The sequence below is a fragment of the Ictidomys tridecemlineatus genome, chromosome 5 (genome assembly GCF_052094955.1).
Source record: "Ictidomys tridecemlineatus isolate mIctTri1 chromosome 5, mIctTri1.hap1, whole genome shotgun sequence".
NCBI lineage: Eukaryota > Metazoa > Chordata > Mammalia > Rodentia > Sciuridae > Ictidomys > Ictidomys tridecemlineatus.
The window spans coordinates 15,418,662-15,445,847 of NC_135481.1; the positions used below are offsets into that span (position 1 = coordinate 15,418,662).

Sequence of the window (27,186 nt, forward strand, 5' to 3'; positions counted from 1 at the left end):
AGGTGTTCTGCCCTTTTTATATGGCCTAGGCTTCCTTTGTTCTCCTGCTTTACCCCCTTATCTTTCTCCTTCCTGCATACCTGACTAAGCCCAGGAATGCTCAGTGGCAAGGCCAAAGGTGGGAAACAGGTGGGCTAAAGGGGTAAGGGCTGGATGGAGTAGTCAGGACACATTAACAACCTTATTGCTCCCTGTGAGGAGGGGAAATTCTTGGGACAGGTTACCTTGGCCACAGGTTGAAGCAGGGGCAGGTTCTTGATAAGATCCCTCAGGGGACAGTCTCCACCTTTCCAGACTCACTCAAATTGGCCTCCAAGATCTGACCTGACTCAATTTACCTATCTACACTGCCCGTCTAATTCTGGCTTCACTTGGACAGAGGTACCAATAGGGAATCCTGGCATTGGAGGGGGGATTTTTTTTTTCAGTACTAGGGAGTGCACTTAGGTGTGCTCTACCACTAAACCACATCCCCAACTCTTTTTATTTTTTATTTTAAGACAGGGTCTCGGGGCTGGGGATGTGGCTCAAGCGGTAGCGCGCTCGCCTGGCATGCGTGCCGCCCGGGTTCAATCCTCAGCACCACATACAAACAAAGATGTTGTGTCCACCGAAAACTAACTAAGTAACTAACTAAATAAGTAAATAAATAAATATTTTTTTAAAAAGACAGGGTGTCGTTAAATTGTGTAGGGTCTCACTAAATTGCCAGGCCTTGAACTTGCCATCCTCCTGCCTCAGCCTCCAGAATCCTTAGGATTACGGGAATATACCACTGCATCTGGCTATCCCAAGATTATAATGAGGGAAATAACAATAGCTAGCTCTTATCGAGTGTTTGACTGTGTCAGGCATTAAAATAGACACTTTATACTGATTAGCATGTTGAATTTACACCAGCCATTATCATTGCCATCTTTCAGAAGAGGCACAAAGAGTGGCTGAGCAGCCTGTCCATGGCCTTATTACCAGAGTGAAAATAATAAGCCAGGCATGGCACACACCTCTAATCCCAAAAGCTCAGGAGGCTAAGGCAGGAGGAGTGCAAGTTCCCAGATCAACTTCAACAACTTAGTGAGCCCCTGTCTCAGAAAATTTTAAAAGAGCTGAGAAGGCTGGGGATATAGTTTAGTGACATAGTGCTTAGCTAGCATGCATGAGGCCCTGGGCTCATCCCCAGCACTGCAAAAAAGAAAAAGAGGTGAGGCTGTGGCTCAGTGGTAGAATGCTCCTGGGTTCAATCCCCTGAGCTGCAATAAACAAGGATAAGCATAATTTATAATAAATATAAATAATAATGATAAATACATTTATAATAATAATAAGAGTGATGGAAATTCAGGATTTGAACTCAAGCTGTCTGACTCCTCCCTGGCTCTGCTATGTCCTCTTTTTATCATCTCAGTTGCCTGCCCAGCCTGCTCTCTGCAGTTAGGATGCCAGCCTCATGCATCCAAGGCTTCCTGTGATCCTGATCACTTCACCTGGGCCAAGATGCCCATTAACTAATTAGCCATCCTGTGCTATCAGGGAAGGGCTGAGGAAATCTCCACCTCCACCCTACCTTCCAACACACACACACACACACACACACACACACACACACACACACACTGCACATTCTTCATCCCCACCCCAGGAACACAGGTCCAAATCCAAGCAAATGCCATCTCCTCCTGAAGATCTCCCTTGCTTTTTCCCTGAGTTCTATACCATTTTATGCCTTTTTTGGGGTCCCTACCTCTTCCTAATAAAAACTCATGTCTGTAGAATACCTTATAGTCTTCAAAACACTTGCCAGGCACAGTGGTGCATGTCTGTAATCCCAGCAGCTCAGGAGGCTGATGCAGGAAGATCAGAAGTTCAAAGCCAGCTTCAACAACTTAGCGAGGCCCTAAGCAACTCAACAAGACCTTCTCTCTAAATAAAATATTTTTTAAAAGGGCTGGGGATGTGGCTCGGTGGTTAAGCACTCCTGGGTTCAATCCCTGATACAAAACACACACACACACACACACACACACACACACACACATACACACACACACACACACACACACATACACACACGCACACACTTGCCCATTCACCTAATGCAACCCTTTTTGCCAAACTTCTTAACCACTTTCCGTGGCTGAGTGACACAGGGCATGACGGTTCAGCAATAGAACTGAGCTCCAGAATCCACTCAGTCATCACCCTAGCTCCACCACTTGGCTCACTGTTTTATCACTGAGAAAGTTATTTATTGGCCGCCTCAGTTTTCTGGTCTGCCCTATGTTACTGGAGGGTTGAATGAGGTAAAGAGAAAGTGCTTGCGCTCCCAAACTCAATTAGTGATGGCTAACATTATCATCATCACACTGAATCTTCCCTCCAGACCCTGTGGGAATAAACAAAGTCAGTCAGTTCTTGACATCAGGAAGGATGAGTTTAGACCAGACGACCTCTAAGCTCTCTTCCAGCTCCATCAAGCTGTGATTCTATCATGAGTCACTGTTGTTTACGCACACATCTTAGCTCTTCCTGCTATAGCCCTTAATATAGGGCCTTGTAAACTATTGGCTGTGCTTCCAGATCAATGTTAGCACATAACAATAGTCCCTGCCTCATCCAGGCACTGGGATAAGCAAATTTCTGTATAGCATTTAGCACAGTTCCTGGCATTTTGTAAGAACCTAATAAATCATGATTACTATTATTATCCCATCTTATAACAATAAGACTCCCAAATATGATCATTAAAAGGATTGACAAGTCAAGCAACTTGGCCCACACCTGTAATCCCAGCAACTCAGGAGGTTGAGGCAGGAGGATGGAAGGTTTGAAGCCAATCTGGGCAATTTTAGCAAGACCCTGGCTCAAAATAAAAAAATAAAAAGTGCTAGGGATGTAGCTCAGTGGTAGAGTGGTCTTTGATCCAATCCCCAGTATGGGGGATGGAGTGGTAAGAGTGGGAGGTGTTCTACTGGTAGCACCCTACCTGAGTTCATTCTGGTAGCCACCCTGTGACATCTGGAGCAAATTGATTAACCATCCTATGCCTCTGTCTTCTCATCTGTAAAGTGGACATGATGATCACAGCAACCACCAAATAAGGTTGCTGTGTAGATCAAGTGAATTAATATAAAAAAAGGCACGTGGAGCCGTGCCTGGAACAAGCTTGATGCATGCACGGGCTTTGCAGAGGAGGAGACACATCAAGTAAGTGTCCAAGCTGTAGTGGAGTTGGGATCCAAACCTAGGACTGACTGTTTCTGGAGTCTCATATTAGGACGTGTTTCTGCTCCAAACGATCCATGTCCTTTTTCTCAGGAGTTTTCTGCGTCCACTCCTTTCCTCCCTTTTCCCTCACAAAGAAGTCTCTCTAATAGTGGTGATTTGGGAAGGGGAGGAAAGAAATCAACGTAAGGAGACGTGGGGTCTTTTGCTCACACTATCTGGCCACATCTCTTAAGCACTCCAGCAAGGGCTTGGTCCAGAAGCCCAGAAACATGGCAACACCCACGCCTTCCTGCTAGCCTGGAACCTGTAGTGAAACGCTCCTCAGCACATTACTGTCGCCCTAGAAGCTGGGCCCCAGCTCTTCAACAGAGACAGTCCCTGACCTGGGGGCTTGTTCCATTTCTGAAGCATGATTCACCCAGCAGACAAGACCAGACAGACTGGAACCAGAGGAAGGAGGGCTGGGCGCTCCAGGGAAAGAAGAAAACACACGCGGGTTAGAGGTGGGCGGGACGGCAGCTGCGGGGCTGCAGGGGCGGGGAGCAGCCGGCTGCGGGAGCCCGCAGATCGCGCGCCCCCGACCGAGCCGTCTCTGCAGCCGCTTGTGGATTCAAGGTGAAGCCCACCGCGCTTCCAACGCCCCCCTGGAAAATGCTGACGGCATTGCACGCCGGTGTCGCACATGGTGATTTTCAAAGCCCTTTCACACAAATAATTTTAATTCGGAGATTTTTTTTTTTTTTAGATAATTTGCTTCTCTTATTACAAAGCAACACATGCTTATTGAGGACAACTGAGAAATGATTTCAAATGTAAATTTCGAAATTTCAAGTGTGTATATAGAATTATACCATGAGCAATAAGGTTTTCAGTCAATTCCCAACTAGTCTTTTTCTAAGCCTCTATACATTAAACAAAATGGGAGCCATACAACATAAAGGTTTTTCTTTTTCTTCTTCTTTTTTTTTTGTTGGGGGAGGTACCAGAGATTGAATTTAGGGGCACTTGATCACATGATATATTACAGCCATATTTTGTGTTTTATTTAGACACAGGGTCTCACTGAGTTGCTTAGCGCCTTGCTTTTGCTAAGGCTGGCTTTGAACTTGGGATCCTCCTGCTTCAGCCTCCACAGCCATTGGGATTACAGAAGTGTGCCACCGCACCCGTCTGGTTTGTTGTTGTTGTTGTTTTGTTTTGTTTTTACTTAACATAAAGTCTTAAGCATTTTCCAATGTTACCAAACGTTTTGCTATAACAATTCGTAATGGCTGCATTTACCACCATAGATTTTCTGTAGCCATGTCTGATTGTTAAATATTTAATATGTTTACAAAAACTTTACTATTATAAATAATACTGCCATGAACATCTTTGTACTTACCTTTCTTGTCTATAGACCTTTTTATATCCCCAATAATAAATTTCTAGTATAGCAATCCCTAGCATGAAGGATTTGAACTTTTTTAAGAGGCAGGGTCTTAACCATGTTACCCAGGTTGTCCCTAAACTCCTGGATTCAAGAGCTCCGCCTGCCTCAGTCTCCTGAGTATTTGGGATTACAGGTGCCTGATACCATGCCAGCTCCAGTATTTTTAAAAATAGCCCCCCCTTGCTTATCTGTGGTTTGCTTTCCATGATTTCAGTTACCCATGGTCAATTGTGGTCTGAGAATATTAATTTGTCTTGACTCTTTTAAGAGAGACTACATTCACATAACTTTTATCATAGTATATCATTATAATTATTCTATTTTTATTAATAGTTATTTTTTGTCTCCTCTTGTCCCTGATTTACAAATTAAACTTTATGGTAGGTATGTAAGTATATGAAAACCTGATTATTTAGGCTTCAGTACTCTCTGCAGTTTGGGGCACGCACTGACTAGGGTCTTGAAACACATCCTCTCTGGGAAGGGAAGATTTCCACATTTATAGCTGAATTATCATCCAGACAATATGTTCAGTTTACACACCTGCCAGTACTGTGTGAGAATGTGCCCCTCACTCTCTGTTGTGAGCTCAGGAGCAGTGGTTTGTGGCAAGTGTCTCATGCTATATGAGAACTGGGCACAGAGCTAAGCAATCAGCTCAGGCTCACACACACAAGTGAGACCAAACTCTGGCCTCCTGAAGTTGGTGTCAGGACCTTTCCCATTCTGCTTTCCAGACAGAACTCTGAAGAAGTTTTCCTGAGTAACATGATTTTATTCAATTTCTTTTTATGCCAGGCACAGTGGCACACGCCTGTAATCCCAGTGGCTTGGAAGGCTGAGGCAGGAGAATTGCAAATTCAGAGCCAGCCTCAGCAACTTAATGAGGCGCTCGGCAATTCAGCAAGACTCTGTCTCTGAATAAAATATGAAAAAGGGCTGAAGATGTGGCTCAGTGGTTAAGCACCCCTGGATTCAATCCCCAGTAACCCCCTCCAAAATTATCTTTATGTCAATATCTGTAGGTGAAAAAAAATATCTTAATCTTCCATTTCTTGACCTTGTTTTTGCCAGGGACACCTGTGGCAGTCTGAGTAAGCCAATCGACCTCTTCTCAGAATAATGTACTTATGATTGTATTAATATTTGAGATCAGCCTGGGCAACTCATTTCACCCTATGGTTAGCCAGTGGTATTTTGAGATAGTCATGTGTCATGGATTTGTTCTGAGAAGTGTATCAATAGGCAGTTTTGTCACTGTGCAAACATACAGTACATACCTGCACACAAGCTGAGGCTTCTGCCTCAGGAACATGATATATTACAGCAAACTTTTTGTTTAAGTAGAAGGAGTACACTCTAACAATAAAAAAGATAGCATAATAAATAGATGAACTAGTAACAAGTCATTTGTTGTCGTTATCAAGTGTTAGGTGCTGTACATAATTGTGTGTGCTATTTTTTAATACGAAGGCAGCACAATGTTTGTTTACACTGTCATCACCATAAACATGTGAGCAATGCACTGATATCACTAGATGAGGTGAAATTTTCAGCTCCATTTTAATCTTGTGGGACCACTGTCATCCGTACATCCTGTCGTTGCCCTCATATGCAATGACTGTGATTTTTACAGATGACAGTCATTGTGGTTTGTTGCTTACATTCACAATGAAGTGAAATGGTGAATTTAATTCATGAAATAGTGACTTTTTTCTCAATGGGGTCTATAGAATTTGTAAGAAATCTGTATGGCCAGTTCTCCAAAGAACACCAGAAAAACCTGTTGATCAACCTGTTATTTTAGTGCTTACTTTTTTCCCCCATTTTTTTTTATTGGTGCAATTAATGCTAGGTGCTTACTATTAAAGTAAGTGGGTGAGGTATAAATCTAGACTAGCCAAGTGAGGTGGTGCATACCTATATGAAACCTGTGTAACTCAGGAAGCTGAAACAGAAGGATCACAACTTCAAGACCAGCCTGGGCAACTTGGCAAGACCCTGTAGGGTCTCAAAATAAAATAAAAGGGCTGGAAATATAGCTCAGTGGTAGAGTGCCTCTGGGTTCTATTGCCAGTACTGAAATAAATAAATTTACTAGACTAGCTACAGTGAGAGAGATCACCACCTGGGGGGAAAATTGGTAGGGAGAACTTTTATTTCTATGTACTTGCAACAAAATACACAGACAATTGGCTAGGGATGTAGTTTATTGGTAGAGTACGTGCCTAGCACATGTCCCTGGGTTCAATCCTCAGAATCACACGTTCATATATATATAACGATATATGGTTATATATGGTTTTTTATGCTGCTAATATTCTCTCTATATATATGTGTATATGTATGTGTGTATATATATATAGAGAGAGAATATTAGCAGCATAAAAAACAAGATTTCTTTTTTAATTGAACAATACCTTTTTAATTTTTTTTATAAATAATAAGTTTTTTACTCAGAAAAGAAAATGAGCATTTTGACATTAAATTTATAAGACCTAAGTAAACACAGGGATACACCACTAGTGTAAAGATGTCACTTCTCCTCTAGTAGTCTTTAAGTTCAATGTAATCCTACTCAATGTTCCAGTTTTCCCTTTTGGAAAGGCTCAGTGGAAATTATGTGAAAATATGGAGGATTTAGGGTAGCAAATATAATCTTGAGGAGGAAGAATAGAGTTAGAGGACATATACTGTTGTGTATCAAAATGTATTACAAAGCTACAATAATCAAAGCAGTGTGTATTTGTGCATGGACAGAAATGTAAGCTGATGGAAAAGACCAGAAAGTCCAGAAACAGACTACATATGTGGTCCACTGACTGATGACAAAAGGCCCATTGAAATGCAGTGGGGAGAGGATGGTCTTTCAATGGACAGTGCTGAATCAATTGAATAAAATGAACATTGATCCTCTACCTCACATGTTACAGAAAAATAAGTTTCACACAGGCACAGATCAAAAGATAAAATGTAAAAGCATAAAGCTTCCATAACAGAAAATACCTTTATTACCTTGAGGCGGGCAAAGATTTTTTGAAAAGGACACATGTTTTGTTTTGTTTTGTTTTTAACATACTAGATCTCATTTAAATTTAAAATGTCTATTCATTAAAAAAAAACTCCATTAAAACAGCCAAGAGATGAATGTTTCTCAACCTACCTAAATTGTGGAACCAACCTAGATGCCCTTCAGTAGATGAGTGGATAAAGAAATGGTAGAATATACACAAAGGTATACCACTCCACATTAAAAGATAATAAAATCATGGCATTTGCAGGTAAATGGATGGAGTTGGAGAATATCATGCTAAGTGAAGCAAGCCAATCCCAAAAAACCAAATGCCAAATGTTTTCTCTGATATAAGGAGGCTGATTCATAATGGGGATGAGGGGAGGAGCAAGGGAGGAATGGAAGAACTTTAGATGGGACAAAGGGGAGGGGGGAAGGAGGGAGCATGAGGGTAGGAAAGACATGGAATGAGATGGACTTCATTACCCTAGGTACATGTATGAAATGGAAAGCTCACGAATGGTGTGACTCTACTTTGTGTACAACCAGAGACGTGAAAAATTGTGCTCTATATGTGTACTATGATTTGAATCGCATTCTGCTGTCATATATAACAAATATATGAAAAAAAATTTTTTTTAATTGTTGCACCTTGATTTGTGGTCTGATATGTGGTCAGTAAGCTCATGGGTCAATACCTACTTTATAGTCATAGATGTCCATTGACTTAAGTATGTCAACTGTGCCTTTCAAACCTATATCCTGATTATTTTTTTGCTATGCTAAAATGATCAGTTACTGAATGAGATATGTTCACATCTACCACCGTGATGTTTGGTAGATTTATTTATTTTATTGTTTGCATTTCTATTAATTTGAACTCTAATTTTAAGATATATTTACATAAACACAATAGATGGATACATGTTTAAAATTGCTCTAGCTTCCTAGTGAGCTGAATCTTTTATCATTATGTATAAAATGATATTATACTGTTTATGCTATTTGCCTTTTTTATCTAATATTGATGTAGCTACAACAAATTTTTTTAGGGCTTGTGTAGAAAATCTACCCAATAGAAACACCTGTCAACCTCTTTAAAAAAAAAAAACAGCCAAGAGAAAGCCCAAATAAGGGAAAAAATATTTATATTACATGTATCCAGTAAAGGACTTAGATCTAAAATCTGCAAAGAACCAGTAAGAAAATGACTTCCGAGGAAGAAATGAACAAAAGACTTGTGAAAGACTTTTCAAAAAGGTATTTTCACTTAGGTGCGCTGGTACATGCTTATAATTCCAGTTACTTGGGAGGTTAAGGCAGGTAGATCACAAATTCAAGTCCAGCCTGGGCAACTTAGTGAGACCCTGTCTCAAAACAAGATAAAAAGAACTGGGGATGTGGCTCAGTGGTGAACATCTCTGGTTCAATTCTCAGTACTGGCGGTGTGGCGGGGGGCAATATTCAATTGATACTATATTCAATGAACATATATTTTTTAAAAGTTCAGTATCATCAGGCATCGGGGAAATACACATTAAAATGATTGTGAAGCTGGGCATGGTGGTGCACGCCTTAATCCCAACTGCTTGGGAGGCTGAGACAGAAGGATGGTAAGTTCAAAGCCAGCCTCAACATCAGTGAGGCACTAAGCAACTCAGTGAGACCCTGTCTCTAAATAAAATACAAAATAGGGCTGGGGATGTGGCTCAGTGGTCCAGTGCCCCTGAGTTCAATCTCCAGTATCCACCCTCCCCCCTAAAAAAAGGGTTGAGGATATGGCTCAGTGGTAAAGCATTTATGAGTTCAATTCCCAGGAGTGAGCCACCATGATCGGCTAATAGGTGATGCCAGTACTCATTGTTTCCAAACACTCTCCTCTTATTCACTTCTTTTTTTAAAATGAAATTTTTTAATTTCAAAAATTTCACTGGGTGTGATGGTGCATGCCTATAACTCCAGCAATTTGGGAGGCTGATACAGGAAGATCACAGGCTGAAGCAGGAGGATCGAAAGTTCAAGGCTAGCCTCAGTAATTTAGCAAAAAATATTTTTTATTTGTCTCAAAATAAAAAAAATTAAAAAGTGTTGGGAATGTAGCTCAATGGTAAAGCAGCTCTAGGTTCAATACCAGTACCAAAAAAAAAAAAAAGTCAAACATATACAAAAGTAAAGCAAATTATATAATATATATTACCCAAATTCAAAATCATAAACTCATGGTCAATTGTGATTGACCCATACCCCATCTCACACTCTTATTACAATGTTTTGAAGCAAATACCAAACATTGCATCATTTCATCAATAATTATTTCAGTTTATAGCTTTCAAAGATATATAAGCAAGGGGCTGGGGATATAGCTCAATTGGTAGAGTGCTTGCCTCCTATGCACAAGGCCCTGGGTTCAATCCCCAGCATCACAAAAAAAAAAAAAAAACCAAAAGATATTATAGCAAAACACCATCACTGTATCTAAGCAAAATGTCTTCTTAAGGACTGTGGAATGAGACAGACATTATTACCCTATATACATGTATGAATACACTACTGGAGTGACTCTGCACCATGTACAGCCAAAGGAATGAAAAGATGTGCTCCATTTGTGTACAATATGTCAAATTGCATTACACTGTAAAATAAATACATTTTTTTTTAATTTAAAAATGCCTTCCTAATGGCCTAGCCAAAATAACATCATTATATCTTTAAAATTAACAATAACTTATTAATATCATTAAATATCCAATCAGAGCTGGGCATGGTGGCTCATGCCTATAATCCCAGCAGTTCGGGAGGCTGAGGTAGGGGGATCCCTAGTTCAAAGACAGCCTTAGTAGTGAGGTCCTAAGCAACTCATTGAGACCCTGATGAGTTTTATATTTTATTTATGAAATATTTTTAAAAGGTCTGGGGATATGGCTTGGTAGTTAATCACCCCTGTCTTCAATCCCCAGTACCCATCCTCCAAAATCCAAATCCAATCAGGGTTTAAATTCCCCACTTCTCACACATTATAGTTCATGTATTTTATTTGAATCCCAATCTAATTATCATCTATGTATTGCATTTGACTGCTGTGGACCCTAAATTTGTTTTAATTTAGAGATTCCCTCTTCCTTTTCTTCTTCATTTTTTTTTCTTTTAACTTGTTTATTAAAGAAACTAGGTCACTTTTCCAGTAGTTTCCTACAGTCTGGATTTGCTGACAGTGTCCCTGTGGTATGTCGTTTAACCTGTTGTCGGCATCCCTGTGTTTTCTGTATGCTGGTAATTGGTGGCTGGTGATGTGATCAGGTTCCAGTGTTTAGGCAGCTAGAGCAAAAGGTGGCACTGTGTTCTGTTAGCCAGCATAGAGTTGTGGCTTTCTCTTTCTTCCCACCTCTCTTGTAACCATTGATGACTGTGGTCTACACGCGTGTGATAACATAAATAGTTATTTAAAAGAATGCTGTATTGGTGGTGATATGGAGCCATCTGTAAATTGGCAAAGAGCAAAAGAATAAAAACACAAAACAAGAGGTATATTATGCTTCAATGTTTTACAATTATGTAAAAATGTTATTACACATATAAATATATGTCCTAGTAGAGGCATAGAATTTATTGATACACTTATAGAAGAAATGAGTAACAGTGATGCTTCTGGGGAAATAAATGGGGTGTTGGGAGGCAGGGATGTAAAGAAGACTTAGTTTTCACTCTGTATTTTTGTGTGCCCTTGGGGACTTTTTAAATGATGAAAACATATAATATGAAATTTGCCATTGTAATCATTTTAGATCATATAATTCAGAGGCATTAAGTTCATTCATAATGTGCAACTATCACTACTATATAGTTCCAAAACTTTTCATCAACCCAAACAGAAACCCTATACCCATAAAGCAGCCACTCCCCTATTTCCACTGTTGCCAGTCACTGATCTGTTTTATTCTCTAAGGATTTGTCTCTTCTGGATATTGCACATAAAAGGAATCATACTATATGTGGTCCTTTGTGTCTGGCCTCTTAGCTTGACAAACAGAAAGAACGGCCAGAGCCTGGAACTTGAAGTAGGATTGGCTGTGTAATTCATGAGCCCAGTTAAAATGAAGATGCAGGGCCCCTTGCCCAAAAGGCAAGAAAAAGCATTTTCCTTCCTCCAGCCATCTCTCTCTTGATTTGTCATTGTGCATTTTGTTACTTAATGCCTAAGAAAAAAATTAGAATTTTAGATTACTAGAATGAATTCACCATTCATCACATTGCACCATGCCAGTTTTACATGCAAACATAGTATTTAATTCCCTCGTGGAATCGCCAAAATGACAGTCTGTTGAGGCTTGTCCCCAGAGGGTGTCTTAAACTGACCAGAAAGAAACAAATGGGAGAAAGACTAAGGAAAGCTGGAAGGAGGAAGGCAGGATCCCCAGCCTTGGCCCTCAAGCCTGGGGCCAGCGGCAGGCGCGCTCGCTTGGCTGGAAACCCTCCGCTTGGCTGGAAACCCTCCGTGCAGGAGCAGACCCTCCACCGCCCCCGCCCCAGCCCTCAAGGCCGGGTGCGTGCTTTCGTGTTCTCGAGCGCACCCTGGCGGCGCAGGGTCTGAAGAAGTCAAGCCAAGTGTCGGCCCACGGGTCTGCAGCCCAAACCCACGACTACAGACAACCCCCAGCGGTACTGCGACCTCCGTGCCCGTGGTGCCCCGTGCCTGGATCGGGTGGGCGAAAGACCCCGCGCTGCCAGCAGAGGAAAGGGATGGCCACCACCACACCCCCGGCTCTTCTCGTGGCCACACCCGGGACTCTACTGGAGGCGGAAAATAGCAGCAGTTACCTGGCAGCAGTTGCAGGGTCAGGGACATATAAGTGCTGGGAAGCAATCCTCTGGAGGCAGCCTGAGGAGGCCGATAGTGCAAGAGCCTGGACTGCAAGCCCTGGCGCATGCTCCATTGTCCTTTGAGAATTCACTATAAAACTGAAATTCAAAGATAAAGAATTTCAAGACAATGACAGCAGAATTAAACCAAGTTACGAGAACCTTCTGGACACTGGACCCTGTGTAACTTTGCGCTCTGGTAACAACCTATGAAGCTGACATCACAAGAAAAAATAATGTCTGTCTGCAAAAATGAAAAGTGAGTCAGATATGCGAGCTGCCTGTGTGATTTTAAATTGTCTGGTACCCACATTTTTTAAAAAATGTCTTTATGATTTTTTTATTTTGTTTATTTTTATGTGGTGCTGAGGATCGAATCCAGTGCCTCACACATGCTAAGCAAGTGCTCTACCACTGAGCTGCAACCGCAGCCCCTAGCACACACATTTTTTAAAGGGGGTGTAGGGGGCTGGGGTTGTTGCTCAGTGGTAGAGCACTTGCCTAGAATGCTTAAGGCCTTGGGTTCCATCGACAGTGCTGAAAATAAATTTTAAAAACTAAAAAAGAATATTCAAATAAACAGGTGATATTAATTTTCATAAAATATTTTTACCCAATATATAAAAATGTCATTTCAATATGTGATCAATATTAAAAATTATTAAGAGACATTTGACTTTTTTCTTCCCACATCAAGTCTTCAAAATCTAGTGTGTATTTTACACTTATTTCAAGTGCTCAGTGGCCACAAGGCGGTTAGAGCTCTGGTGGTGGACAGATCAGACTTGTAGAACAAAAAATGAAAATGGGTAGCCCCGGTACTCTTTGTATAAATTCTACTTGGTGATCTAATACTGGCTGATAAAACAGAAATATCTACCAATATTTGTCAATATCAAATCTATCTCATCAATCACATCATGTAAACAAGCTATATGGCACTCCAGAATTTCTGTGAGCGATTTTGATGACTATTGCATTAACTTTCTCTCCCTTTCTTTCCCCCTCAGAACTGGGGATTGAACCCAGGGGGCTGTCTACCACTGAGCTACATCTCCAGCCATTTTTATTTATTTAATGTTTCTTTTTTTTTTAAAATTTTTCTGCTTCCAGGGAATGAACCCAGAGGTACTTAACCACAGAGACACATCCCATACCTTTTTTTGTGTTTTATTTAGAGACAGGGTTTTAGGATCTCGTTAAGGCTAAGGCTGGCTTTAATCTCACAATCCTAGTGCCTCAGCCTCTCTAGCCACTGGGATTAAGGTGTTCACCACCAGGCCTGACTATTTATTTTTAATTTTGAGACAGGATCTTGCTAAGCTGCCAAGGCTGTCTTCAAAATTGTGATCCTCCTGCTTCAGCCTCCTAAGTAGCTGGGATCACAGCCATGTATCACTGCACCTGGCTGCGTTTATATATTAATATCATTATTAAATTTAAAATATTTCTTCAAATACTATAATAGTGTCATATAGACAGTCATGAAACAGTGATTCTAATGCTAGTGCTGAAAAACACAACCCCAAATCTATAAACATAAAAAGGGGAAGTTAGATGTTTCAGTTACCATGAGGGAAGCCAAGTAACCACCCTCATGCTCCATGTCATTAATTTAATAGTGAACAGCCTGAGAAACATTGGAAAGTTCTGAGAAATAAAAGTCAACATTTAAGCAGATAGATAACACTTATAAATTTAAAAAAAAATTGCATAACCAACAAAAAGAAGGAAGAAAAAAACAAACCCAGCCACATAACCAGATACAAAACTCAAATTGCAGTTATGTACACCTGAGCTGCCTTGGTTGTGAATTTTAGTACTCTAAGAATATAAACATATATGGATATTCATATATATATGGAAATAGGAAAAACTATTGGACTACTGCTCTCAGGTTCGTTTTCCCCAGCCTTTTCAGGACTTATTTTACTGATGTACTGGCCTGCCACATAGTGGTAAGAAAAAGAAACTACAAGTCCCTTAAAAAATGTTCAATACATAGTATTTGATATATCCAAAGGAAAAAATGCAACATAAAATGAACACTTGGAAACCCATCATCCAACTTAAGGACTAGAACATTACCTAATGGTGCATCCACCTGTTTGTCCTTTTCCTGTCTCACCCTATCACCAAAAGTGCAATGCTGGATCCAGCAGGTAAAGCCCCTATTGCCCCCTACTGAAAAGACATAAATCATACTCATTGTAAATTTGCCCATTATTACAGTACAGGTGTTGAAAAGTGAATTTGCAGCTAAGAGGCACGAATTTGGTTATTGGTACATCAAGTACCTAAGTATTGGATACAGGAAAGTCAAGGTTTATGTAACCCATTGGAGGGAACAGAGGTAGCCCTTCAACTGCATCTTCAGTCTGTAGCAACCAAGTGGATGGATCCCAAGTGCTTCTCCTGTGGCCACACTAATCTCAAGACTCCTAGGAAGCTCCCACGCAGAAGCTCAGGCTGCAGGTGATTATTTAGAAGCACACCGTGAAGCTGCAGAGAATGTTTATCTGCCTCCATGTCTGCCTGCTTATACCTTCTGGAAAAGCATACCTTCTACTTGCACACCAGACCACTCACAAGGGCCTCTTGCTTGCAGTCTCTGCAGGTGTTCCACATAGCAGAGGATTCTGGGAGATAGAGTTCCTGGCTTCTCTGCTACAGATGGGACCTCTGAAGGGGTCAGCAATAACAGGACACAATGCTGAGAGAGACAGACAGACTAATGTAGAGTCTGGGTCACTGTGGTCACTTGTGGTCACTGGCACTGAGGGAAGCTTCCCATCAGCAGCTGACAGGGGCATTTGACTTCAGGACAGGTCAGACTTTCCTTTGCTCCCAATTTCAGTCTCAGCTTCATGATCTCTTTCTTTTTTCCTTTTTGTTTGTGTGATTTTAGCGGTGGGAAGTCTAGGTGATTTCCCTTACTTCCTGTATACCCAACAATGCATTAAAAATATTCTCTCCCCAAATTCAGTTGTTTTATAAAGAAGATCTAGGGCTGGGGATATAGCTCAATCGGTAGAGTGCTTGCCTTGCATGCACAAGGCCCTTGATTCAATCCCCAGCACCACACACACAAAAAAAAATCTAGGTTTTTTTCCTCCTCCTCCTCCTCCTCCTGCTGCTACTGCTGCAGCAGTACAAGCTCTGAAAGTATTCTACCACCAAGCCACACTCCCATTCCCTAGGATAGTTTTTAAAAGATGATTCAAACTTGAACACTCCTCTAAAGCCAGAGGAATACTTTTGATCCCATAGCTTGTAACAATAACAACAACAAAAAAAACCCTGAAGAAATAAATTATTCAAGCTTATGTAGCCTTATCAAGAGGTCTTTCAGGATCTGATGAAAGCTAGGGATTTCAGAAAAAAATTATACAAGGTGAGCGTCCCTAATCCAAAAATCCCAAACCCCAAATGCTCTAAAATCTGACATGATAGCACTAATGGGAAATTCTACATTTGACTTCCATAATGGATTACAGTCAAAACATAGGTGCAATGAAAAATTTTTTGTAAAATAATCTTCAGGCTATAAAGGCATATGAAACATAAATAAATTTTGTGTTCAGTCTTGGATCTCATCCTCAAAATATCTCATTATATATTTGTAAATGTTCCAAAATCCCCCCCTCAAAAAAAAAAAAAAAAAAGAAACAACCTGAAATCCAAAACATTTCTGGTCCCAGACATTTTAGACAAGGGACATTTGATCTGTATGTCCTGAAAACATGCATGCAATTTTGGGTGGCTCAAAAGTCCCTGATGTCCACCATAGACCCAGTCTATGGAAAATTAAAACCTGACCAAAAAGAAATAAGGAGTCACATGCCAAATCCCAGTCCAACCTTTTTGTTGTTGTTGTTCTAATTAGTTATACCTGACAGTAGAATGCATTTGGACATATATATATATATATATGGAGTCCAGTCCAGCTTTTATAAACAGGCCAAAATCATCAGAATTTTTCTCCCCATGCTTTTCTAAACATACTTAAAAGCATTGCTAGTTAAATGTTCACTATTCACCACTGTTAGCATGTTAGTTTTAAATTATATTATAGATATAGCAAATTTTGTTGTGTTGCATAAAAACTTTGCAGTAGAATGGATCCCTTGTATAATTAACATCTATAGAGCCTTCTTGTCTGTCTCATAAAGACTGATCATAGTTGTACTAACGTATTATTACAAGGGTTTCTACTTACAATAACTTTGCTTCTGGGATATTTCATCACTTATATCAAGACTTTAATGAGGAACAAATTCCCAACTTTCACAATGTTCTTATGAAGAAAGCAGTTTTATGCAATGGTCAGTTTTTTCAACTGTTTTCCAGGAATGCTCTGGGCAAAAAATTAGATTGCCCTTTTACTTATGTGTTTTCTGTTCTTCTAGGAAGGAACAACTTTGCAAAAGATGAGGAACCTGGGAGCCTTCTGCTAGGCAGTCTTGGACAGGCTAGTTCACATTTCCAAATTCCCATTTAATCATCTGTTAAGGAATCATGACAATATCCCTGAGCCTCAGGGGAGCACAGTGAGACATATTAGTTCAGTGTGTGCCTAATCTGGTACAGATCAACAAATGCCTGTTGACTGACAGGTAACTGAGAACTGCCTCTGGTTAATTGTCTAGCTGGTGAAAGAGATCCAGCTTTGTCTGCTGGGTCCATTAAGAATTATGACTTGCTCATTGTTCATTGGGGGATCCTGTAGCCAAACAAATGAATAGTTAATTTAAAGACAGACAACTAGGTTTTTTTTTTTTTTTTTTTGCTTTGGTTGGAAATTTAATTCCCAGACAATTCATACATTATGTATAGATTGCCTTGACCTGATTCTGCTTTTGGCACTCAAGATAGGGCCCAGCTCAGAAAGACCAGGAAGGACAAAAAAAAAAAGCATGAGAGATAGAAAGCGGGAGTGAATGGCCCAGTTTATAACTTCCCTCTGGAATTGCAAGAATGAGGAACCTCTAGGTCAAAGAAGTTGAACTCTCATCTTGATTCATCATCAGGACAGTATTGCTATGGTTATCCACTGTTGTAAGCCCAGAACATAACTTTTTTTTTGATTCCCACTATGAGGCAAAGCATATGAAGTTTTTAAGATGACAGGCCACTATCAGGCCTGAAGGCATACAGCTATAATCCTAACTAATCCAGAGACTGAAGTAGGAGAATCACAAGTTCAAGGCCAGGCTAGGCAATTTAGCAATACCTTACCTCTAAAAGGGGGAGAGGGTGACTGGGATGTAGCTAAATGGTAGAGCACATGCCTAGCTTGGGTGAGGCCATTGGTTCAATCCCTAGTACTGAGAAAAAAAAATCCCTAGTACTGAGTTAAAATAATACAACCATTTATTTATTTAGTACTGGAGATTGAACCCAGGGGCATTTACCCCTGAACCATATCCGCAGCTAAGTTGCTGAAGCTGGATTTGAATTTGCAATTCTCCTGCCTCAGCCTCCTGAGTTGCTGAGAATACAGGCAAGCGCCATCACACCTGGCTTAATACAGCTGTTTTGGAAAACAGTTTGCAGTTTCTTATAAAATGTTAAACATACACTTACCATATAAACCCAGCAACCCCATTTCTAGAGGTTTACCCAAGAGACATGAAACATCTGTCCATACAAAGACTTGAGTGTGGTATGCTCCTAGAAACTTTATCATAACAGCCTTGAACTGGAAGCAATCCAAATGTGCTTCCCTGGAGCAAGGATTAACAAACTGAGATATCCAAACCACAGACTTCTACAGTAATATAAACAACCAAGCTCTTGGTATAAAACTATATGAATGAATCTCAAAACCATAATGCCAAGGGGGGAAAAAAACCCAGAGTGAAAAAGCGGTGTGATTCCATGTATATGAAATTTATGAAAAGACAAAACTGTAAAGACAGAAAGATTGATTAGTGGTGGTGAGAAGCTGGGGGTGGTTGAAGGGAGTGATTGCAGAGAGGCATGAGGGGATATGTTGAGGTGATGGAATTATTCTGCATCATGACTGCAATGGTGATTTTGTGAGATTGTTTTTTGTCAAAACTCAAATGGAAGCCAGGCACATTGGTGCATGCCTGTAATCCCAGCAGCTCAGGAGGCTGAGGAAGGAGGAGCGAGAGTTCAAAGCCAACTCAGCAACTCAGCAAAGCCCTAAGCAACTCAGCAAGACCCTGTCTCTAAATAAAACATACAAAAAAAGGTTGGGGATGTGGTACAGTGGTTAAACGCCCTGGGTTCAATAACCCTCCACACAAAAAGAAGTCAAATTGGGGCACACCGATGCACACCTGTAAATTCAGTGACTCAGGAGGTTGACGTAGGAGGATCACATTTGAGGCCAGTCTCAGCAACTTAGTGAGACCTTGTCTCAAAACAAAGAAAGAAAGAAAGAAAGGAAGGAAGGAAGGAAGGAAGGAAGGAAGGAAGGAAGGAAGAGGGCTGGCGGGCTGGGATATAGCTCAGGGGTATAGCATCCCTGGGTTCAGACCTTAGTACCCCCAAAACAAACAAAATTAAAAACTCTTATTGAGATGGATTTAAAATTAAAGAATTTTTGAAGCCAAACATGGTGGCACACACCTATAATCCCAGCTTCTCAGTAGGCTGAAGCTGGGGGATCCCAAGTTCAAGGCCAGCCTCAGCAATTTAGCAAGAACTTGTCTCAAAATAAAAAGGGCTAGTAGAACTTCCATTGGTTCAATCCCCAATACCACAAAAATCAAATTAAATTTGAGAAGTTTATTCTATGCAACTTACACCTCAATAAAGCATTTTTGTTTTGTTTTAATGATGCAACTTGAAGCTCTCCTGTTTATCTCTCAATAAATCCGAGATCAGCTAAATTCTTGAGTTTGATCTGAGATTCCTGTTCAGGCTGGTCGGTGGTCCTCAAAAGAATTCGCAAGGACCCGCTACTGAGCCTGTGGTAAACAGGGCTGATGTGAGGCTTCTGAGGCCAGAACTTTATGTGCTTTTTGGTTCAGGGGCCCACAGACTCAAAGCCCAGTGGGTTATGCAGGGCCGCTCCTGTGATGTGGAGAGGAATGCTGAACACATCAGCATAGGGGACAGAGGGGACCCAGGGAGTCTCCTACAGATGCCTCACATTGGTGCTGACTTGGAAGCTTAATGTGGCTTCCAGGATAAGCAGTGATTCCCTAGGGCCTCCCACATTTCTTGCCACCAGAATGAGTCAACAGGTTTCCACCACCCTCTTGGAGTTGTCTGATTATCTTGAAGAGAGCTGTTCTGATCATCCTCATTTTCTAGGCAAAGAAACTAAGACTCAGAGAGTTTGGGTGGCTTTTCCAGGATCACACAGCCTTTAGTTGACTTCCATGGGACCAAAGTCTAAGGCTTCTGTCTTCAAAGCCTGGGCTTTCTCCACTAGGCTGGGCCAGTCACTAAGTTGGGACTCCAGGCAGTGTGGCTGTGTACCCAAGAATGGCTCTCCAATTTTTAAAGGCCTGGGGCTATGAAGAGGCCTCCTGGAAAAGCCAAGGTGGTCTACAGACCAACAGCTCTGGGGCTTCTGTAATACTGCCACGGATGATTAAATCCCCAAATCTGATCACACAGTGAAACAGTTTTCAAAGTGGATAGTCCTCATTGCTTCCATGGCAAACCCTCCCTGTAACCTTCATGCCCTGGCTTTTCAGGCAAGTGGTGGGGTGGTTTTTGGAGAATGCAGAACCCAGAGGCAGGTGGCCCAGATTCACCTAAGCTGTACCAAGACAGCTTCTCTTTGCCTGAGTTTCCTCATCTGTTATTCCTATGAAGATTGAGATAACACACAAAAGCACTCAGACCGGGGCTGAGTACCCAGGAAATATGCCATAAATGTTAGCTGCTAAGAAAAGAAAAATAAAAAGGAAAACATTAGCACAGTGTAGACCCTGGGACTCTCTCAACATCTCCCAGCAGCAAATGGGAGTGGGAGGGGCGACTTGAGAGCAACTCAGCTCAGGGCTGTCATGGGAAGGCAGGCTTCTGGAAAGGGCCTGAATTTATACCCACGTGTAAAAGGCAACGAGGTCTTCCATTACAGGGCCGGGGGAAAAAAACAAAAGGATCTCTTACCTTAGAGCTTGTTCAAGTATGCAAGCCCCGGATGGTGAGCTATCCTCTTCTTCTCCCTTTGGCTGTCTGGCTAGAAAGGGAGCAGCCATGTTTGTACACCACCTAGTGCAGGGTGAACACAGAATTCAAGCCAGGCCAGTCAGGATCCCATCATGGGATTCAGAATGGTGGTGCAGACCTGAGGGCCCAGCTATCTAGGAGGCTGGGGCAGGAGAATCACTTGATCTCCTGAGTTCAAGGTAAGCCTGGTCGACAGAGTGAAACCCCATCTCAAAAAAAAAAAAAAAAAGGAAAGAGAAGGAGTAAGAGGAGGAGGAGGAAGTGAAAAATAATCCTTTCTTAGGAATTTAGAATTGAGCCCAGAAGAGTCCGGGTTTATTCTGCTGATCTCAGCTCTATGGTTTGGATATGGTTTGCGTGTGTCCCCCGAAAGGGAAGCTTGGTCCTCGATGTGGTGATGTTAGGAGATGGTGGAGCCTAGTGGGAGGTCCTTAGCTCATGGGGGAGCTGCCCTCAGAAGGGATTAAGGTAGCTCTCGGGAGACCCCTGTTCTCTCACTAGAGCTTCTTGTGAGTCTTGAGAGTCTGGTGTTGAATTGCTCTCTGGCTTCCTGTTTGCTCTCCTAGGCACTCCATCTTTAGGTCCTCCCCAGATGCAAAAACCAACCAGGGCCACCTGATATTGAACGTGCAGCCTCTGAAACTGTGAGCTAAATAAATACAATCATCCTGTCTTGAGAATCTGATGTGACTCCATTTTTGAGAAAACAGCTTCTACATCAAGGCCTGTCCTAAGGAAGGGGGCATGATCCTTGTCCTGGGAAAAACCCACAGAGCACTCCTAAGCACATACCCACCCTGCTGAGTTGTTTGTCTGTAAATAACAGGAGAGATCTGCCCTGTCAGGTGTCCCTGAGTCAGTCAGGCTAGGTGAAGACCCACAGCAACCCCCTAGTAACCTCCAATCAGCATGAGACAGGGAAAATACCTGGGATGCCAGATGGCCCCCAAGTAGTTTATGGTGGTTGATAACATGTTGGGAAGCATGTAGTTTAGCATGTACACCCCTCGTGGCCTAAACCAATCAGTTCAAAGGAATCCCCCTCTTGTACTAACCAATCACCCTTATCCAATTTGTTCCCACCAGTGAATGTGCTAATCAATGTTAAGAGTTGTTGTTTGATTTTCCCGCGGTATGGAATGATTTGCTGTGTGATGTTGTGACGCATAGAGTATCCCCACAAAACCTATAAAATCTCACTGAACAAAGGACTGGGACTCACTCCCTAGGACTGCTGCGTCGGGAACAGTTGTGAGTCCAGGCTCGAGCTTGCAATAGACTCTTGTATGATTGCATCGGATTCAGCTCCTGGAGGTCTATTGGGGGTCCCACGGATCTGGCATTATAGTCTTAGGTATTTTATTACAGTCACAAAAAAAAACCAAAACCAATATACTCAGAGATAGGAGAGAAATTAACCTGGGAGCTGCAGGCTGATGCCAATTGTTGCCACATTTCTTAGGAAGCAAGGAAAGTCAGTCTTCAGGGAGATAGGACAAAACAGAAATTGAGTAGGGCAAGGTGCCTTTCTGGGACCCCTGAAGGCTGGGCCCTCGTTATCTATGCCCAGCTGCACCCTCATGCTCAGATCCCTTAAGACTCTTCCATCTCCTTATTCTATAGAACCCTCTTTTGTCATCAACCTATCCTCAGTTTCTGGCAGTCACAACCACAAGAATCTCAAAGGCGAACACCTCCTTCTCTTTTTTTTTTTTTTCCTTTTAGTTGTACATGGACACAATACCTTTATTTTACTTATTTATGTGGTGCTGAGGATTGAACTCAGTGATCCATGCATGCGAGGCAAACACTCTACCACTGAGCCACAACCCCAGCACAGGCCAGTCTGTCCAGAAAGTGGAAGGGAAGAGAATTCACCTACCAGCCCCCACCTCTTAATGATCAAAGGCTTACCCCGTGGGCTGTCAAACACTCCTGCACTTCTGCAACTAAAGGTGTGGAGTCCAGGAGGAGGTGATGGAGGGAGCTGCTGACTCCTCCTTGTGAAGTCAGCTGTAGTAGGAGCTGGAGGCAAACAAGGACCAGGGGGCTGGGAATATGGCTCAGTTGGTAGAGTACTTGCCTCGGATGCACAAGGCCCTGCGTTCAATCCCCAGCACCACAAAACAAAACAAAAAACAAATGGCAAGGATCTAGACAAAAGGCATAGCTGGGAATATCTTCAATGGCGTATTAAAAAGTACCAGATATATATATCTAGAATTGAAAAGAAGTGAACTGTGTATGGTGTGGTGCATACCTATAATCCCAGTAGTTTGGGAGGCTGAGTTTGAGGCCAGTCTTAGCATGTTAGCAAGATACTTAGTGACACCCCGTGACACCCGTCTCAAAATAAAATAAAAAAGAGCCAGGGGCAGTAACGCATGCCTGTAATCCCAGTGGTAAGGGAGTCTGAGATAGAGAATTGCAAGTTCAAAGCCAGCCTCAGCAACAGCGAGGCACTAAGCAACTCAGTGAGACCTTGTCTAAATAAAGTACATAATAGGGCTGGGGATGTGGCTTAGTAGTTGAGTATCCCTGAGTTCAATCCCCTGTACTCGGTCCCCCACCAAAAAAAAGGGCTAGGGAGGGAGCTAAGTGGTAAAGTGTCTCAATTCAATTCCCAGTAGAAAGAAAGAGAAGAAAAGAAGGAAAGGGAAAGGAAAGAAGAAGAAAGAAGGAAGAGGAGTAAAGGGCTGGGGTGTAGCACCCCAGGTGAGCACCCCTGGGCTACAATAAATAAATAAGAAAAAGAACTTCTGCTAAACCAAAAGTCAAAACCACTTGGCTGAATAATCCCAAAGGACTTCTCAGGAAAAAGATTACTTATTCATGTTACTGAAATTACCTTTTTTTTTTTTTGAGAGAGAATTTTTAATATTTATTTTTTAGTTTTCAGCAGACACAACATCTTTGTTGGTATGTGGTGCTGAGGATCGAACCCAGGCCGCACGCATGCCAGGCGAGCGCGCTACCATTTGAGCCACATCCCCAGCCCTGAAATTGCCTTTTTGGTGTACAGGAACCATGTCTCCACAGAGTCACAAGCAAGATCCTGAAAATGTGTACACCCCAGTGCCCAAGAATTAGTACCAACTTTACCCTAGGCACTCAAATTTCCATGAAATTTAAGAGATAATAGAGATGGTGCTTTTAAACGAGTCCTAGCTGCTAACCCTATCAGGATGGAGTTCTTTTATTCTGGAAGGCCTGGGGCCCTTCTTTTTAGCTTGGACTCCCTTCTACTCAGAGCAGCTGCCAGTACCAGGCAGAGTCAGATTTGTCAGTATTTAAGGGATTGGAGGAGTAAATGGGTCAGAGAGGCTCCCTCCACACAGCCTGGTCCTCCGATGGCTGGAAGCCCACCCCTAAGGATTATTAAATCCATGACCACATCATGGGTACTTCAAGCCCCTCCTTCTGCAGCCAGCAAAACTCACAGAGAATGAGAGATTGGGGTCAGAACAGGAAGCCTCAATCCTCTGATTTATGCTGCAATTAATCTGTATATTAGACTCACCAGAATTAAACCTGGGACCCAGTTTGAGAGTTGTCATTGGCTGACTTCAGCTCAGAACACTGGCTTTCTCTGCTGCAAAACTGGTTCATCACTTGCTTTTCTTACAACATAGTAAAAACCAAATAAGAGAAAGTAAGCTATGGAGCAAATGTGACACCCCGTAGCACATGAGTGGGGACTGAAGTGTGACCTCTGGGCTCCTGGAGTCCAGAATAGAAAATGACCTTGAGGCAGACAGTTCCAGCCTCCCATGGCCAAGTAGGACATGCAGACCAGACCAAAGTGGAAAGGAAGAAGCTCAATAAAAATATCCCAAGGAAAAAGACAGAAAAGAGAAAAGAATGGAAGTAGGCAGAGCTGAAACCCCTTACTGCATGGCGGGAAATGACAGGTGCAGAGAGACTACTGTAAATGCCCAGTTCACCAGTGCCAGGCTGCCTGCCAGGTGCCTCACAAGCACTGCAGCATTTAATCATCACAATGCCAATGTGGCAGACAGAGGAGTAAACTGAGGCTGAGAGAAGACAGTTTATTTGTGACAGAGCTAGTTTACAGTGGCACCAGGACTGAAGTCTAGGCAGCCTGCCCTCAGGTCTGGCTCTGTTCTCTTTTCTCATAGTGACAGGTAGCAGATAGACAGGAGCAGTAGGAACATGAAGTTCAGGGGCTAACTCCACAGACTGGGCCTACATACTAGCACTCCACATGTTTGCTCTTAAAAAGCAATTTACCCAAAAAGCAATTTACCTAAGGCCATTCTGGCCCTGTTCTGGCTTAAGTCAATAAGATACATTACATTACTCAGCAAACGGACCTGTCATCTGTAAAGCTATTCAAAGCTCACTGATCATAAAATCTGAAAAACAAATTTGAATTAGAACCAGTATAATAGCAAAATCCACTCCTCATGGTTTTTGTTCGGGTACCCATGGGTAAGGACTTAAAAACCGAATGCTATCCTGTTCTGTCAGTCAAGGTGAGAGGTGGTACCTGGGCAGGACTCTTAAAAACTTCCCTACAACTCCCAACAAAACTAAGGAACAAAGGGGTGCCACTTGGCTCTCCTCTGAGGAGCACTTTCTCTTCTTCTCTAATAAACTTTGCTATATTTCTATGACATTTTCTCCTGTGAGGACACAAAAGCTGAGAGAAACAATGGGACCCTCTGGACAACCTGGTTACAACAGGGATGTTGTCTCCTAGGTTTTGGGTGTCATCTATATTCCTATGACTCACCAGTCTGTCTGCCAGGCTCCCAGATATTGCCTGAGGTTCAGATCCACAAGTCCAGCAGCCTCCTGACCCACCTTAAGCTTAGTGTGTCCAAAGATGAATCATATTTATTGCTCCAACCCACACAGATGAGGAACCTGACCACCACTAAGCTCCTCCCCTCAGCCCCAGCCATGCACCAGGTCATAGCCATGGTACCACCCACACAACCCTACTTCACCACCTCTCTTCCCACTGTCACTGTTTGCAGTCCAGGACTCTCACTAGTGAACAGCGCCCCCCTTCATGCTTTAATATAACCTTGCTACCACTAGCAGCTTATTTTAAAACTGACATTTGTTCCCCTTCCTCTTCTTCCTCTTTCCCTCCCTAACCATGAGGGAAGCAAGATTATTAACCTTCTTCCTGTTCTAGGCAAAATTATTTGTTCTTCAGCTCACTGACTATGGGAATGGAGGAATCCAGACTTTGGGGCTGGCACCTGTGGATCTAAGAAACCAATGTCTCTCAACTCTACCAATCAATTATAACTGCTGATAGGGCACACCTGGAGTTCAGCTTTTGCATCTTCTTTTTAAATGCCCACGATTCCCCCTGGCAGTCAAAACCGCAGCCTCTGAGACAGAAGTCTCTTGTGGGTTCTCCTTTGCTAGCAAAAATTTTTTTTTCTTTTTTCTCAATACATTGTCCTTGTGCTTGGATGGTGTCAAGGACAAAGACCAAAGTTTCGGCATCATTAGAACATGGTATGGGTTATCTCTGTACTTCCCTGTCTCCAGTTCTGCCTATCATTCACCTGGACACTAGGAAAGCAATGTGCCTAAAATGCAAATACATGCCACTCCCCTGCCCAGTGTCCTTGAGCTGCTTCCCACTGTTCTGAGGATAGACTTCTGGTCCACTCCTATAGCTCTTCCACCTTGCACTCTGCAGCTCTCACTGAACTTTCCATTCTTCCAAACCCTAGCCACTCTCTGGACACTGGACCCCTGCCTGACTAGTCCCTGTACCTGAAGCGCTCTCCCCAACTCCGTGCGTTTGGCCAGTCCTGTTCACATTACACTGTCACCTTGGAAGTCCAAAGCCACAGCTAATGTGTTCTCTTCCAAAGCCTTAGTTTTGACCCCACCTCCTCTGTTATCTCTGACCTCGGTACTTTCTTCCTCACATCACTTACCAATAACCCCAAAAGCAAGCTCCATTAGAGCAGGGTTTATCTGTCCTTCCCTGCACAGTGCACAATCACAGTAAGACTTTAACACCTGTATGAATTAGGGGGAGGAAAGGGGACTGAATTTTCCAAAGCCACAAAGCCCAAGAGTGACAAAGCCATGAATGGACTCTGGACTCCCACCCCACCCCAATTTGGAAAAAGTTCCCTGTTCCTAACCCACCGATTATTTAGTTCCTGTCTTCAGGGGCTACAGTGTTTATATTTTAATAAGAAACACCTTTCATTCAAAGAATGAAGGCGTCATAACTTGGAAGGACACGAAACCCCCAGGCCATTCCGTCCCCCAAACAAGGGAAATCAGGCCTTGCCTCCTCCCCAGGGGAGCATGCGAGTTGGCCTGGTCTTTTCCCCGAAGTCCTCACTGCCTTCCAGCCCAACACTCGGGCCTCAGTCAGCCTCCCGGGAAAACCGAGGATACCCCAGCAAATCCCAGCCCTCACGTGGTCCCCCGCCCTGCGCGCGCGCGACACCACCCCAGCACCGCCACAGCCGCGTGCCCTCCTCCGCGGGCG

At 42.5% G+C, this 27,186-nt stretch overlaps 1 long non-coding RNA gene across 1 annotated transcript; it reads right to left on the reverse strand.

Moving 5' to 3' along the window:
- Positions 1 to 11,195: 11,195 nt before the first annotated feature.
- Positions 11,196 to 27,185, reverse strand: LOC120886822 (uncharacterized). The gene is made up of 2 exons (XR_005729936.2): positions 12,486 to 27,185; positions 11,196 to 11,863 (listed from the first exon to the last, which is right to left on the reverse strand). It is a non-coding gene; the product is annotated as an uncharacterized LOC120886822 (long non-coding RNA).
- Between the last annotated feature and the right edge of the window lies 1 nt (position 27,186).